A 16,134-nucleotide genomic window follows, 5' to 3' on the forward strand; every position below is an offset into this window, starting at 1 on the left:
AACGTTATTATTTGTGAGATAACTCAGTTCAAAGGTGGTATTGTGGAGAGAAGTCCAGGCTGAGCAACCGTAAGACTTACATTTCAGTCCTACATGGACTTTTGCTTCTTGCTGTGGTGGTCAATATACAGAATATTCTGGAATCTCAGGCTGAATGTATACCTGTAGAAAGAAGAAAGCAACACCTTACACATTATTGTTGGGAGGATCAAACTAGAGAGCATATGTTCAATGCTTTGTAAACTGTAAAGTGCAAATAGATTACGATTACAACTTTATGAGGGAACGACTACGATATTTATTGATATAAACACTTTCCCTAGTCTATTCAAAATAGACTCTGACTTAGAAAACTGGATTTAGCACCCACATTTCAGAAACATCTAGTATATAAATGGAAGCATTTTGATAAATGAGGGCGGAGTCCACAAATTGTGTCTATTCTTAGGCTCCGCTGCTTTTCTTTCACACCATGCCCACTGACAGCTGGCTTCACTTCTGAACAAATTTTGTGGTCTCGATGTTTATTTTCCCTTTTAAAGGTTTTTCTTTTTCCTATTTATATATGGAATACATGTTCTCATAAAATTGTTAGAAAATGCTAAAAAGTTTTTTCAAAATCATATGTAACCCTAACTAGTCTAGAGGTAACCAAAGTAAATATTTTGAAATATTTTCTTCCAAATTCTTTTTTAAAACTGAAATTGCCTGTGACAGTCTCATTTTGTACAGAGGACAAAGTGAATGTGCTATATTGCCACATGATAATGGCTCTGTGAAGCCGGCTGAGACCCCGCTGAACAGGATACGGACAGCACTGGATGGTGGGAAAAGCCCAACAGTTTGGTTCTGACCCTGCTTCTTAGTAGCTTGTAGGCTTTGGGCAAGTGATTTAGCCTCTCTGAGCCTCCGTCTTCTCATATGCAAAATGAGCGATAATAATTTCTACCACAGAGAGTGGTTATGAGCACTCAATAAAATAAAATACGTGAATTGACTGAAACATAGTGATGCTCAATCAATTACATTATCAGTACTGTTAACAATAGTACTGTTAACAAAAAGAACAATAATCTTTAACGGTGGCAGCTCAGTCTTGAAAACAGAGATTAAATTAAAGCCAGTTGGCTGGAGCTAGACACGATGGAAGGGAACAGGGTAAGAACTCTGCACTCATTGCTGGAATCCAGGCTATATTACCAGGGAAAGCATCCCATATCCAGGGCTTACCCCTTCCTCAAGAGCAGCATCAAGGACATAGATCAACAGGGAACCATCAATCCCCAGGTCTGGCCACAGAGAAGCATTGTGATCAGACTTCTCTGTCAGTAGCCCACTGAAGAAAGGTAAGTGTGGCAGGTTCGTGGCATGTCACCCAGAGCAACCTTCAGAATGAAGGACTTATCCCCTGGCTGCTGCAAGGCCAGCCTCCACTGTCACCACCCCTGGGGATGACCTCAGTGAAGAAGGCTGCCTTGGCAAAGGTCACATCCCTTTTCAGGGTAACACACACCCTGTGACTGACAATACAGGTGTATAAAGGCCTGACCGTCTCTTCCCAAGTCAGGACAGCTGTGAAAGCTCATCCCACCTTCAGCTTGCCCTGGCGGGTCAGGGGTGGCTTCCATAGAGCCTTGGCATCTCCCTCTACACAATCCTGCTTCACTGCCTTCCCCTTCTTTCTCCCCTTCCCCTTCCTCTCCTTTCCATTTCCATTCCCTTCCATAGGCTTCGATCCCAAAAGCACTCCCTACTTGAGCCCCTACGTGCTAACTCCATCTCTGAGTCTGCTTCCAGAAAAACTCAGCCTGTGACAGGAGCCTCACCTGCTCCCCCTCCTCACATCTCCTGGTGCAATCCCTGCTGTGGGCCCTGCGGGGCTTCTTGAGTAAACAGAGGGCTGAGCTGACATTAGATTCAATTCTTACAGTTTGCCCTTTATTCAATGCTACACAAGGACTTTTGCTTCCGGGAAGATGGAGTAGTCATACTTTTCCCCATTTGTCCCTCTGAATACAAGTAAAAACCCTGGACATTATATGTAAAACAGGAGAATCTGAAGATGGAGAGAAGGAGGCAGACGGGCTAGGGGGCTTGGGCCACAAGAAATGAGACAGTGGTAAGTCCCTGGCATTTTATTTTTGTCTTGGAGATAAAGGAGCTGGCAACTCAGAAATGGTAGGAGGCACACACAGAAACATCCCCAACAAAAGCCTGCTTTCTTTAGCAAAGGACCAGGGAAAGGGCAGTCTAGCAAAGGAGAAAACCTTTAAATAACAACTACTCAGCTTCAGCCAAATGCTACAAGAAGCAACAGCAACGGTGGCCCCATACCCACCCTCACCAGCTAAGGCCAGTGGGGAGCCTCAACCTCCAACCTCACCAGGCTGTATCAAGGTGTCCCAAACCCCCTGCCAGGGTGGTATCAGAGGAAGCCAAGCGTGGAGCCAGAACTTTCATCTCTACCAGGTAGCAGAGACGCCTCCTACCTTCCACCATCCAGCCATGTGGTGGCAGTGGAAACCATATGGGGCACCCCAACTTCTGCCCCATCGTGCGGTAATGAGACAGCCCTCTCTCTCCCCACTAAGGAGGGGCCAGAGGCTTGAAGGAGGCCTGGTGGAGAGTTAAGACCTTTACCACTGCCTGGTAAAAATAAAGCCACCTCCTCCCATGGGGTCAGTGGAAGCCCTGTGGGGAGCAGTGGCACTCCTGACCCTCCCAGCGAGTGTCAGTAAGCCTAGAAGGAATCAAGAACACCCATCTCCACCCAGCAGTACTGAGGAGCACTGCCTCATAAGTGTCAATGGAGACAATTGGAGAATCTGGGCTTCTACCCCCACTCATGGCAAAATGGGCATCACTTTCCCCTTCCCCCACTGAACCCACACTAGATTTTACTCAGCACTTGCTAGAGCCAGCTAAAATAGAAGGTTTGAACAAGATTTAAAAATCCTATAACATAAAAATCCAAAATATACAAATTCTGATAGAAAAAATATTCATCATACCAAGAGCCAGGAAGATCTAAAACTGAATTAAAAAGACAATCAATAGATGCCACCACCACTGGGTGCTGAGGGTCACCCCTGCAATGCTAGCATTTTTGGAGGCCAGGGTGAGAGGATCACTTGAGCTCAGGAATTCAAGACCAGCCTGGGTAACATAGGGAGGCCCTGTCTCTACAAAAAATTAAAATAAATTATCTGGGTATAATAATGTGTGCCTGCATTCCCAGCTATTGGGGAGACTGAAGTGGGAAGATCACTTGAGCTTGGGAAGTCAAGGCTGCAGTGAGCCGTGATCATGCCACTGTGCTCCAGCCTGGCTGACAGAATGAGACCCTGTCTCCAAAAAAAAAAAGAAAAAAGGAAAAGAAAAAAAGACGCCAACACCAAGATGACAAAGATGTTACTGACAATATCTTTTTAAAGCAGCCACCACAAAAATAAGCAAAAATATAGATAAGTACAATATTTCATGCTTTTGAGTTTTTAAAATTAGTTGATCATTGAAGCAAAAATTATACATGCTCTGATGCAGTGATCTATATAGAGGAAATATTTAAGACAACTATAAATGGAAGTGGCAAAAAGAATCAAGGTTTCTATACTTCATCCTAACTGGGAAAATGTTGACAACAGGCAGTAATAAGTTATGTATATATAATGAAATACCTAGAGAAACAACTTAAAAAGCTATCAAAGACATACCTTCAAAAAGTATAAATGAGAGCCAAGCACCGTGGCATGCACTTTTAATCCCAGCTACTTAAAGGGCTGAGGTGGGAGGATTGCTTGAACCCAGAAGTTTGAGACTTCATTTGGACAACACAGCAAGACTCTTGTCTTAAAACATGACAACAAAAACAAGGCCAGGCACCATGGCTCATGCCTATAATCCCAGCACTTTGGGAGGCTGAGGAAGGTAGATCGCCTAAGGTCAGGAGTTCAAGGCCAGCCTGATCAACATGGCGAAACTCCATCTCTACTAAAAATATAAAATTAGTGAGGTGTGGTGGCACATGCCTGTAATCCCAGATACTCAGGAGGCTGAGGCAGGAGAATCACTTGAAACTTAGGGCGGAGAGTGAGGTGAGCTGAGGTCTCGTCATTAAACTCTAGCCTGGACAATAAGAGTGAAATTCCATCTCAAAAAAAAAAAAAAAAAATCTCAGAAGTGCCATAGAAGAAAACAAATTATTTTTAAACGTTTTCAAGTAACCCACGGGAATGAGGAAAAAATAAAAATCACAGAAAACAAAGATGGGGGAAAACCCCAGCACATTTAAGTCCTAACATAGCAATAATTTCACTAAATTCAAATTATCTTAATATTCTAATTAAGAGAGATTGGCAAAGGGATTAAAACACATACCCAATTCTATGTTGCCTACTAGACATTTAATTCAAATATAACATTATAGATTTTTAAAGTAAAAGAATGGAAAACAACATACCATGAAAACATTAATCAAAAGAACACAAGAGTAGCTATGCTACCATTAGATAAAGTGGATTACAAAGCAAAAAAAATTACCAGGGGACAGAGAGGAGCATCACGTAATAATAAAAGAGTAAGTCCAGCCAAGAAGGCATAGCAATCCTAAATGTTTATGCCCCAAACAGAGCTAAAATATGTGAAGCAAAAACTAATAGAATTAAAAAGAAAAATGGACAATTATGGCTGGAGACTTAAATTTCTCTCAAAAGTGGAAACAAGAGAGAAAAATCAGGACAGATATAGAACTCAACACCATCAATACTAAGATCTCACTGACATTTAGAGGGCCCTTCAGCCAACAACAGCAGAATACACATTCAAGTGCCAATGCAACATATCAAGAAAAACTATATTCTGTGTCATTTAAAAAATAAAAACTCAACTAATTTAAAAGAATTTAAATCATACAGAGTATATTCTCTAATCACAATGGAATCAAACTAAAAAATAATCATAGAAAAAAATTTAAAAATTTAAAAAAAAGAAAAAACAGAAAAAAATAATCGTAGAAAAATAGAAAATCCCCAAACACTGGGAAACTAAACGACAAACTTTTATATATCTCCTGGGCCAAGAAAAAGTTTCAAGGGAAATTTTTTAAATATACTAAACTGAATAAAAGTCAAAATACAACATATCAAAATTTGTGGGACACCACTAGAACACCACTGAAAATAACTTTTTTAGCACTGAATACTTCTAATAGAAAAGATATAAAGCCTGAAATCAATAATCTAGCTACAAACCTAAGAACCTTGGGAAAGAAGACAGGAAACAAACACCAAAACCAGTAGAAGTGATCCTATAATAAAGACAAGAGCAGAATTCAGTAAAATCGAAAACAAAAAACAATAGGAAGAAACAATAAAACAGAAAGCTGATTTGAAAAGATCAATAAAATGGACTAGTCTCTAGCAAGACTGACAAAGAAAAAGGAGAAAAGTTACAAATATCAAGAGTGAATGAGGGACTATCACCACAGACCATGCATATATCAAAATGATAATAAGAGAATACGATAAGGAATTTTACATACATAAATTTGACAACTGAAATGAAAAGGATCAACTCTTCAAAAAATGCAAACTACCCCAACTCACCCAGTATGGAATAGGTGATTTGAATAGCCCTATGACTACTAAATAAAAATATAAAACTCCCAGAAAGGAAATCCCCAGGTCCAGGTGGCTTCACTGGAGAGTGCTATAAAAAATTTAAAGAATTAGCAGTGGCCGGGCGCGGTGGCTCACGCTTGTAATCCCAGCACTTTGGGAGGCCGAGGCGGGTGGATCATGAGGTCAAGAGATCGAGACCATCCTGGTCAACATGGTGAAACCCCGTCTCTACTAAAAATACAAAAATTAGCCGGGCATGGTGGCGCACGCCTGTAGTCCCAGCTACTCGGGAGGCTGAGGCAGGAGAATTGCTTGAACCCAGGAGGCGGAGGTTGCGGTGAGCCAAGATCGCGCCATTGCACCCCAGCCTGGGTAACAAGAGCGAAACTCCGTCTCAAAAAAAAAAGAATTAGCAGCAATTCTACTCAATCTTTTCCAGAAAATAGAAGATGAGGGAATACTTCCCAAATAATTTTATGAAGCTAGTATAACCTGATACCGAAGCCAAACAATGACAGTACAAAAACAGAAAACTGCAGATCAATATCCCTCATGAATATAGACACAAGTGTCCTTACCAAAATATTAGCAAAAACAATTCAGCAATATAAAAAAAGAAATGAGGTTTATTCCAAGGATGCAAGGCTAGTTCAGTGTTCAAAAATCAATTAATATAATCATTGTTAATACATCTACATACTAGCAATAAATGTGAAAACTGAAATTAAAAAATAGAATACTGGCCAGGTGCAGTGGCTCCTACCTATAATCCCAGCACTTTGGGAGGCTGAGGCAGGTGGATCACGTGAGGTCAGGAGTTCAAGACCAGACTGGCCAACATAGTGAAACTCCATCTCTACTAAAAATACAAAAAATTAGCCAGGCATGGTGGCACGTGCCCATAATGCCAGCTACTCAGGAAGCTGAGGCAGGAGAACTGCTTGAACCAGGGAGGCAGAGGTTGCAGTGACCTGAGATCATACCACTGCACTCCGGCCAGGGTGACAGAGTGAGACTCCATCTCAAAAAAAAAAAAAAAAAAAAAAAAAAACCTATTTACAATCATTCAAAAAATAAAATGCTTAGGTGCAAATTTAACAAAACATGAGGCTAGTATGCTGGAACTACAAAATACTTACGAAAAGCAAAGAAGATCTAAATAAACGGAGAGTCATACCAGCTTTGTGGATTCAAGGACTACATATACAACTATCATATGACCCAGCAATTGCATACGTGGGCATACATCCCACAGGGATAACAAACCATGTTCACAAAAAAACTGTACATGAACACTTAAAGCAGTTTTATTCATAAGAGTCCAAAACTGGAAACAACACGGATGGCCATCAATGACAAATGATTGCATGTACTATGATACATCCACACCATGGAATACTATTCATCATCCAAAAAGAATGAACTGGGTGGCTCACACCTGTAAATCCCAGCTACTCAGGAGGCTGAAATATTTGAACCCAGGAGGCAGAGGTTGAAGTGAGTTGAGATGGTGCCACTGTACTCCAGCCTGGGCAACAGAGCAAGACCCTCTCAAAAAATAAAAAAATAGAGAGAAGAAAAGAAAAAGGAATGAACTGATGACACATGAATAGCCTGGAGGAATAGACAGAGGATTATGCTCAGTGGACAAAAAAGCTAATTCCCAAAAGGTTACATACTGTGTGGTTCCTCTTATATAACATTTTTGAAATGGAGAACAGATCAGTAGTTTACCAGGAATTAAAGCTGGAATAGGGTGAGAGGGAAGTGGGTGTGGCTATAAATGTCAACATGAGTCATCCTTGTGGTTGTGGAAAAATGTTCTCTATCTTAACTGTATCTTCTTTTTCTTCTTTATTTTTTTACTTGTTCAAGGAAGACATTCTGAGAGTATCTTAACTATATCAATGTTCATAAACTGGTTGTGAATTTGTAACATAGTTTTTCAACATGACTTTAATTTTTAAAAAGAAGAAGTCATATATATTTGTTGAAAAATAAACATTAAAGAAGTGTATAAAGTAAAAAGTTTCTTATAAGATACCCAGACCCCGCTCATTCCCTTCACCCCCTCTCCCTATGCCCCCCAGACACACACACTGCCTTTAGAGAAATACTATGAATGGTTTGATATATTTTACTCTGATTCTGGTTTTTTTGTTTGTTCGTTCGTTCGTTTGTTTTTTGTCAGGGTCTTGCTCTGTGGCCCAGACTAGAGTGCAGTGTCACAATTATAGCTCATTGCACTCTTGGCCTTCCAAGCTCAAGCAATCCTCCCACCTCAGACTCCCAAGTAGTTGGGACTACAGGCTCATGCAACCACGCCCAGCTAATTTTGTCTGTTTGTTTGTTTGTTTTTGTACAGATGCGATTTTGTCATATTGCCCAAGCTGGTCTTGAACTCTTGGACTCTAGCAATCCACCCACTTTGGCCTCCTAAAGTGCTGGGATTACAGGTGTGAGCCACCACACCTGGCTTAGTCTGATTTTTTCATAACCTAAAATATCTATCTACCTTTATATATAATTTACATTTTTAAAACCAAAAATGGAATTATATTAAAACAAGTTCTACAACTTGTTTTTCTTATCCAATGTATTTTGGGCATTTTTTTTATATCAGTATTTTATTGCTATCAATAACTACACAATATTCTACTGAATGGCTGTGTCATGATTAACCATTTCTTATAATGGTGGAAATATAAATTTTTTCCTTTCAAAATTACCAGTATTGCTGAAAACAACTATTTATTTGTGTTAATGTGTTTCTAATCTCATTTCCTAGAAGTAAAAAATGTGAGACCAAACAGTTTTTGCCTATTTTAAAATGTAATAGATTTTGCCTATTGCCTTCCACAAATATTGTATCAATTTATGCCATCATCAACAGAGTATGAGACCCTGTGTGTTTGCCTGTATCCTCAACACAGACATTAGGTCTTAAAAATTCTCCTAGAGTCATATTTATGACAACAGTGAAAATGTGGAAAAGAAGGTGTCCTCAGACATAGGACAACCTCTGTGTTCCAACACTACATACAAGAGTAAGACATTGAGACAACAATAGGCTTGAAGAAACAGAAAGGTAGAAACAGAAAGAGAGACAGATGGGTGGATGGGCATATATATGGAGAGTGGGTACACAGAGATATGAAATTTCATTTGATTCGGCTGAACATTTTTAGAACAAGAACACAGCTTTGAACATGCCCTGAAGGCAAGTGCCATGAATATATTGGATAGTTTCAGTAGTGAGAAAAATGCCATTATATATAAAAACAAAAAAATGTAAAATTCTAAATTTGACTAGTTATATCAAGAACAAAAGTCCCAGCCAGGCGAAGTGGACCACTCCTTGAATCTCAGCACTTTGGGAGGCTGAGGTAGGAGGATCACTTAGGCCTAGGAGTTGGAGGCCAGCCGGGGCAACAAAGCAAGACCCCCATCTCCAATTTTTAAAATGCATTTAAAAGGAAGGGAGGGAGGGAGGGGAGTTCTGAAAGCTGAACAGAGGTTCTCCAGGAGGCTGCAAAGAATGGGTGCAAAGCACAGGACAGTGGGCAGCTCTGCAGAGTGGCCAAGAGTGTAACATGGTCATAGCATCAGGCACCTGTAGGAAGGGGATGGTAGGAAAAGGCCCACAGTGGAGGATGCAGGAGGGAGAAGATCAGTACAGGCAGTAGAGAGGCGGTGTGGTGGCCTCAGACCTCCCTCCAAAAGAGCCAGCTGCAGGGGGCACAGCTTCCCGCACAGACCTGCCACAGAGCCACACTGTCGCTGGCACTTCCTCCCCATGCCTGAGCATTTGGTGGGTGCCATTTCTGCCTGATGCGGGATTCTGCTCACAGAGATGCCTTTTCTTGAGGCGTCTCTTCTCACATCCCACATCCAAAGCATCAGTAAGTCCTGTCTACCAGAATATGTTATATATCCCAAATGCCATCATTTCTCCCCATGCCCTTATACTGCAGCCCTGGTGTAAGCCCCATCTGCTCTCACTTAGATCACCACTTTCACTTCTGGACTGATCTCCATGCTTCCAGGAGAACCAGAGGGATTGTTTTAAAATGCAAAATGAAAATGAGCTTTGGCCTACTGCACTGTCTTTCCATTACACTTGGAATAGAACTTGACCCCCTTGGTCCTACAAAATCTGGCATCTGCCCCACTGTCAATCCCCTTCCTTTCATTGCCTATGCCCCACAAACCTTCCCAGGCCATGTGAGCTCCTTCCACTCAGGGACCTCCGATTTCCTGTCCCCTCTGTCTGGGATGCTCTTTTCTACCATCTGCACACACTGCCCCTCCTCAAATATTCCTTCCTACACAACCTCAAATAGCCGCCCTACCCCAACTCCACTGCCTAGTTTTCTTCAGGGCACCTGCAATCGTCTGAAAGTATTTAATTATTTCCTTGTTCAGTTTCTCTCTCCCTATAGTCCACCACCCATGAGGGGCAAGGACTTGGTCTTAGCATGGCATCCCCAATTTCTAAAGCAGTGCTTGGTACATAGTCAGTGCTCTAATGATATTTATTGAAAGAATAAAAACACATTTATATAACCAAGATTTTTTTCTTTTTCTTTCTTTTTTTTTTTTTTTTTTTTTTTTTTGAGACAAGGTCTTGCTCTGTCACCCAGGCTGCAGTGCAGTGGCGTGATCATGGCTCACCTCTGGGCTCAAAGGTTCCTCCTACTTCAGCCCTCCGAGGAGCTGAGACCACAGGTACACACCACCGTTGCCAGGCTAATTTTTGTATTTTTTGTAGAGATGGGGTTTCACCATGTTGCTCAGACTGGTCTTGAACTCCGGGGCTCAAGCAATCCACCCACCTTGGCCTCCCAAAGTCCTGGGATTAGAGGTGTGAGCCACTGCGCCCAGCCTATAACCAAGGCTTTTTTAAATAATGGCTTTAATTCCTCCTTTAACTTGCTCTTTTCACTTTAAAAATACTATACAAATACCATTCTATGTTAGCACATATAAACACACTTCACAAGATATCATAGTATGTCTGTATTATAATGATTGAACCATTTACTTACTGAAAGACATTTAGATCATTACCAGCTTTTTCTTTTTCATATTACAAAGAGGGCTTTAAAGAACTTTCACTTATATATGTATATTTTTGTACCCTTGTATAAACGTTTCATACACTAAGTTCCAAGAAGTGTGATTGCTGGCTTAGAGTTTTGCTACCCTTTAGGGAGAAAACCGTGGACTAGGAGAATGAGGCTGGGTTCATTTGAGACTATTTGAGTTTGTATCTCATCCTTTCCATGTACTTGCTCTGTGAGATCTGGAGTCTCTGAGATTCAGCAAAAGTCCCCTCAGTGTCTATACAGCCATGTGAAATCATGGGTGTGTTAAGTATCTTCTAGAACATTGAGTTATGTAGCAAAGGAAAAACTGTCGATCAAGTATTAGTCAAGAGGAAGGACTCTGGAGCCACCCTGCTTGAGTGCTACTATTAGGCACCACTGTTTACTGTGTGCCATGGACATGTAACTGAACCACGTGTTCAGTCACTTGCTGCTTGCAGAGTCCAATGGACAAGAGCAAGGTCTGCTATACAGAAAGTCACTTTTGATTCCAAAGCTAGCTTAGGGGAAGAAGTACAGGCTCCTGCCTTGAAGGGTACTGCTTCACATTTGGGGCAGAAAGCAGGTTTCTTGGCATAAGCAGCATGCAGGTGGGGGTCTGTGTGACTGGCATTGGTGCCTTATATCTACCGAGAGGTCAAGCTGGTGCTATCGCAGGCAGAGCTAGATCGTAAACTGGCCATTGTCTGCGATACTGTCTGGGTAGGGGAGGGTCCTGTCGTGGGCATACTTTCCGGTTATAAATGTAAACAGACTGTTGTCTCCTGAGATACTCTCCTAGTGGGAGCAGGTTCTAGCTCTGGAACTTCTAAGTAAGCACAGTTAGATAAGCTTGCTGTGTAGAGACTGTCTAGTGAAAGGAAGGTAAAGGTGATAACTACATTTCTAAAGAAATAAATAGGAAGTGGGGAATGGGGGAAAGGAGGAAAAAGAAAAGAATTTAAAAAATAACTCATTCTCTTTCTCTTAGAAAAATGGGGTACTCAGTTATAAACAGATTACTTGACCCTTCTAAGCCTCAGATTTTCCATCTGCATCTAAGATGGGGTCAATAATAGATCCATTCCATACGGTTGTTGTGAGGATCACATAAATCAATATGGGTAAAGATACTTAAAATACTGAGTAGCACATAGTAAATACTATACCAATACTATCATTATGGTTATGATGGTGTTGTAATTTATTTGGGAGCATAAAGCATTACTTCGTGAAGAACAGAGCTAACTAAATACTAAATACTTCTTGATACTTTTTTTGCTAAAAAAAAAAAATGTCCTCATGTCTTCAGAAATTTAAAAAAGTTCTCTAACCAGTTCCTTCCCTTTGCCAAAGCTTTCTTACCCTTTGTCTTCCTTTTCAGCTTTGCTCACACAATATACTATAGTACATATATGTCTATTCTATATTCAAGATATATCACTCATTGGATTAAAAAAAGAAAACCCTAATATTTCTCAATGCTTTCTAGGAAATAAACACCATGATATAGCACTGCTCTGAGAAAATGCTAAAAAAGAATAGAAAAGAAACAAGGCTGCCAGTGTACTGAACTGCCATGCAGCATCACCAGAGTCACTGGTTGTTATCTGTGGTGTGTTCATCTAGAAATTCAGATAGCCAGTCCACAAAAGACAAAGCTCAGCCCTGCTTTAAGTTTTTCTGCAGAATTCTAACTGACCCAAGCTGCACTAGTGAAACAGTGCTGTTATAGTGGACACAGTTAACCCTCTCTTCCTGTACATGTTAGATGACATGAGGCTTCCCAGGAACACAGTGGAACACAATGGCCATGGCGCTGGAGAAAGAGAAGGCTATTTAGAATTACATAAACAAACATTGATCTGTGATTCCATTCACTGTGTGGTTATTATCTTTTTATCTTTGAAATTCTGTATCCCTTTCTCTCTCTCTTTCTCCCTCTTTCTCCCCCCAAGAAGCCATCCATTTACTCATTCTCCAAAGTCCACTGGAGCCAAGGAACACACCCATAGAGATAAAAAAATGTACTAGCCATGAGCCACTTCTCAGCTTACTGATACGATTACAACCTTAAACAAAGAGCTTCCTATGAACTCCATAGGATAAAATCTTTTCATATCAAAACTTATTTAGATGGTACCAGTTAAAATTCAGAATTACAGTAAGGATGTAAAGGTATCTTGATAGAACTCCTTAGTCACTCAGTCTTGTCACATGTTTAACAGAATCATTTAATTGACATTCAATAAAGATTTACATACAGTATTTACTTTCCAATAGTGAGGCTTCTGGTCCTGAAAACCCAGGTTTTGTAAAACTTGAAATTGAGGCTCTCAAGACTTTAAAATCTTTGGGTTAAAAAATAAAATTACTTATAATTAAACTTTAAAAGAAATGAATTAATCTAGTTAAACTTCTTTGACTGGGACTTATGGCCTGTCTACCATCTGTTCTCAGCCTGAGAAGCTTTCAACGTTGTCTGTGGCTACTTTCTTATACAGAATAATATCTGTATTAAACAGAGCTCCTCATCTTCTTGTCTTTCCCATGCACGCTAACCCGTCCTGTCTCAGAGCCTTTGCTCAAGGGCAAGTTAATTGCCGAGGAACTTTTATAACAGATGCTGCAAGGTATCCCTGCAAGTTACATAATAATAATATAGCTCTGTCTGCCCAGAGTCGAGCCATGCTTCTTTTGGGAAATGCCATTTTTCCAACTCTAGCCTTATGATACTAGGGAGGTATGGGGGCTGCCAATGAGAAGACTCCACACACCTAACCCTGGCAATTAGTCCCCGATCCAGCCAAGCCAAACAGAATCCTTCTCTGGGACTCTCTCGACTTGTGCTTATAGGGATAAGACTTTCCAGTCAGGAAGCCACAAGGATGTAAACATGGAGCACAATGGGTCAACCTACAAAGAGAAAGAGAAGTAGAGACAGAGCCAGCCAATCTTGGCTGCTTATAAGTTTCCTAAGGCCAGATCCAACCACCCTTCCTGTTCTTCAGTGATAAGGGCCAATAAATTTCCTTCTGCTGTGTACAACCTACTAGTGCTGACTGATACTGGCAGTTTTGCAGAAGATGTAAATTCTTCACAGGATCATTTTTTGTATCAGTTCTCTGTAACAGCCAAGGACAAACTGAAATTAAAAATGCTTGTGGCAATAACATTTATCTTAACCGCTTTTCTAATTGCTAATGTTAAACATATGCACTGTAAAATATGTTTATGAAAACCAGGACAGTGTAGAAAGTGAATATTTCAGATGTCTGTACATACATAAGTATATATGATCTTATTTCACGAAAATTGAATCACACCTTACATATAATTCTATATAGCTTGCATTCCCCAATTAATAACATCTTTTGAACATCATAATATATCAGTTCATACAATCTGCTTGGTGGGTTTTTTGTTTTGGGGCATTAAAATATGTTTTGTGTTCTTCTCTTCCAAAAATTTGCTTGTGTCTTAAATGTTTATGTTTAAAGCGTGTCCTCCTAAATGACTATCGTTGGTAATGGTGGTCACTAGGAGTGTGTGCACAGTAATCCTACCCCCAATCATGGGAGATACATTACAAGACCCCCAGTGGATGCCTGAGGCCATGGATAGTATTGAACCCTATATTCACCATGTGTTTTCCCGTACAGTAATGGACAGGTAATGTATACAGCTTGGACAAAGGGATGATTCATGTCCCATGCAGGGCAGGGCAGGACAGAGCCAGGTTTTATCACACTATTCAGAACAGCATGCAGTTTAAAACTTATAAATTGTACATCCATGTTATGTGGTGGGGGGGAACCTTATAAATTGTTCATTTCAGGAAGTTTCCATTTAATATTCTTGGAATATAATACTGAAGGTCGGGGGAACTACTGTAATCTCATTGACAGGATTCTAGTTTAGAGCCCAGAGATCTTTCTATTGACCTTTTGCGTGCAGATAGGTGTGGAAAGAAGTCAAATGACTAGTTTTTCATTTCCATGACATAAATCAGGTCAGACTTTTGGCAATATTTCAAGTATTCTCTCCATTCAGGGTTGAGCCACAAAAGACAGCTATCATGCATTGGCAGGCAGTCTGTGAGGTGACCTTAACACTCTGTAATGTAGATGGTACACAGAAAACAGCAAAAGCTGCTCACCTTGCACTCGGCTTCATAATCAAGAATCACGGAAATAACAATAAGTACCAACACAGCAGCAGCTTTTACTGAGCACATAATAGGTGCTAAGGACGTTGCCTAAACATTTAAGTCAGCTGCATTATTTAATGCCCACAATTGCCTAAGTTACGACTACTTTTAGTAATTATGTGATGCTCTTGCCCATGGTCAGACAGTGTGTCTGTCAGTGCTGAGGTCTGACCTCAGGTTAACTAACTCTAAAGCTTGACTTTCTCACCACCATTTTATTCTGCTAAGTCGTCCCACCTAACTTGCGACATTTGTCACTCCTTATCCCAAGACTCAGATTTTGAAATGTCAAGTGTTTATTGTTGGAAAAGTTTGTCGATATTTTATTATGGTTTTTGTTTTTAACATAATTTAGGGGAAATATTAGATTATCCTCTTGGTAGGCTCAACCAGATGCAGGTAAGAGCTACAGGGTGGTGAACTAAGGCTCTCTTCCCTGACCACTTGAACATTAGCTCGAGTCAGGTTTCTGGAAATAAGGTACGTTAGAAAGAATACAGTTATGTGTATTACAAAATTAAAATAAATTATATACAGCACCAAGTAATAAAATATAAAATATGACTTTAGGAAAATACGTAATATATTAGTTTCTTATCACCACCCATAACAAATTACCACAAACGTAGTGGCTTAAAACAAAACCCATTTATAATCTTATAGTTATGGAGGTCAAAAGTCTAAAATGGAGCTTACCAAATTAAAATAGAGGCTAAACTAGCAGAGCTGTGTTCCTGCTGGAAGCTCTAGGAGAGACTATTTCCTTGCCTATTTTAGCTCTTAGGGGCTGCCTGCATTCCACAGCCCCTGGCCCTACGTCTATAATCTCTGCTTCCATGGTCACATCTCCTTCTCTGACTCTCCTATCTTCCTTTTCATTAGAAAACCTAGCTTTTTAAAGTGTGATAAGATACACATTAAATGTACCATCTCCAGCATGGTGGCTCCTTCCAGTAATCTCAGCACTTTGGGAACCCAAGGTGGGAGAATCATTTAAGGCCAGGAGTTCAAGACCAGCCTGGGCACTCTAGTGAGACCTGTCTCACTGTTTTATTATTTTACAAAAAATAAAAATAAAAATTAGCCAGGCATAGTGGTACACGCTTGTGGTTTCAGCTACTTGAAAGGCTGAAGGAAGAGGATCACTTGAACCAAGGAGTCCGAGGTTACATTCAGCAAGCTTGATCATGCCACTGTACTCCAGCCTTGGCAACGAAGC

Source organism: Sapajus apella, unplaced genomic scaffold (genome assembly GCF_009761245.1).
Source record: "Sapajus apella isolate SASKATOON/1434 unplaced genomic scaffold, GSC_monkey_1.0 scaffold44, whole genome shotgun sequence".
In the NCBI taxonomy this organism is placed as follows: domain Eukaryota; kingdom Metazoa; phylum Chordata; class Mammalia; order Primates; family Cebidae; genus Sapajus; species Sapajus apella.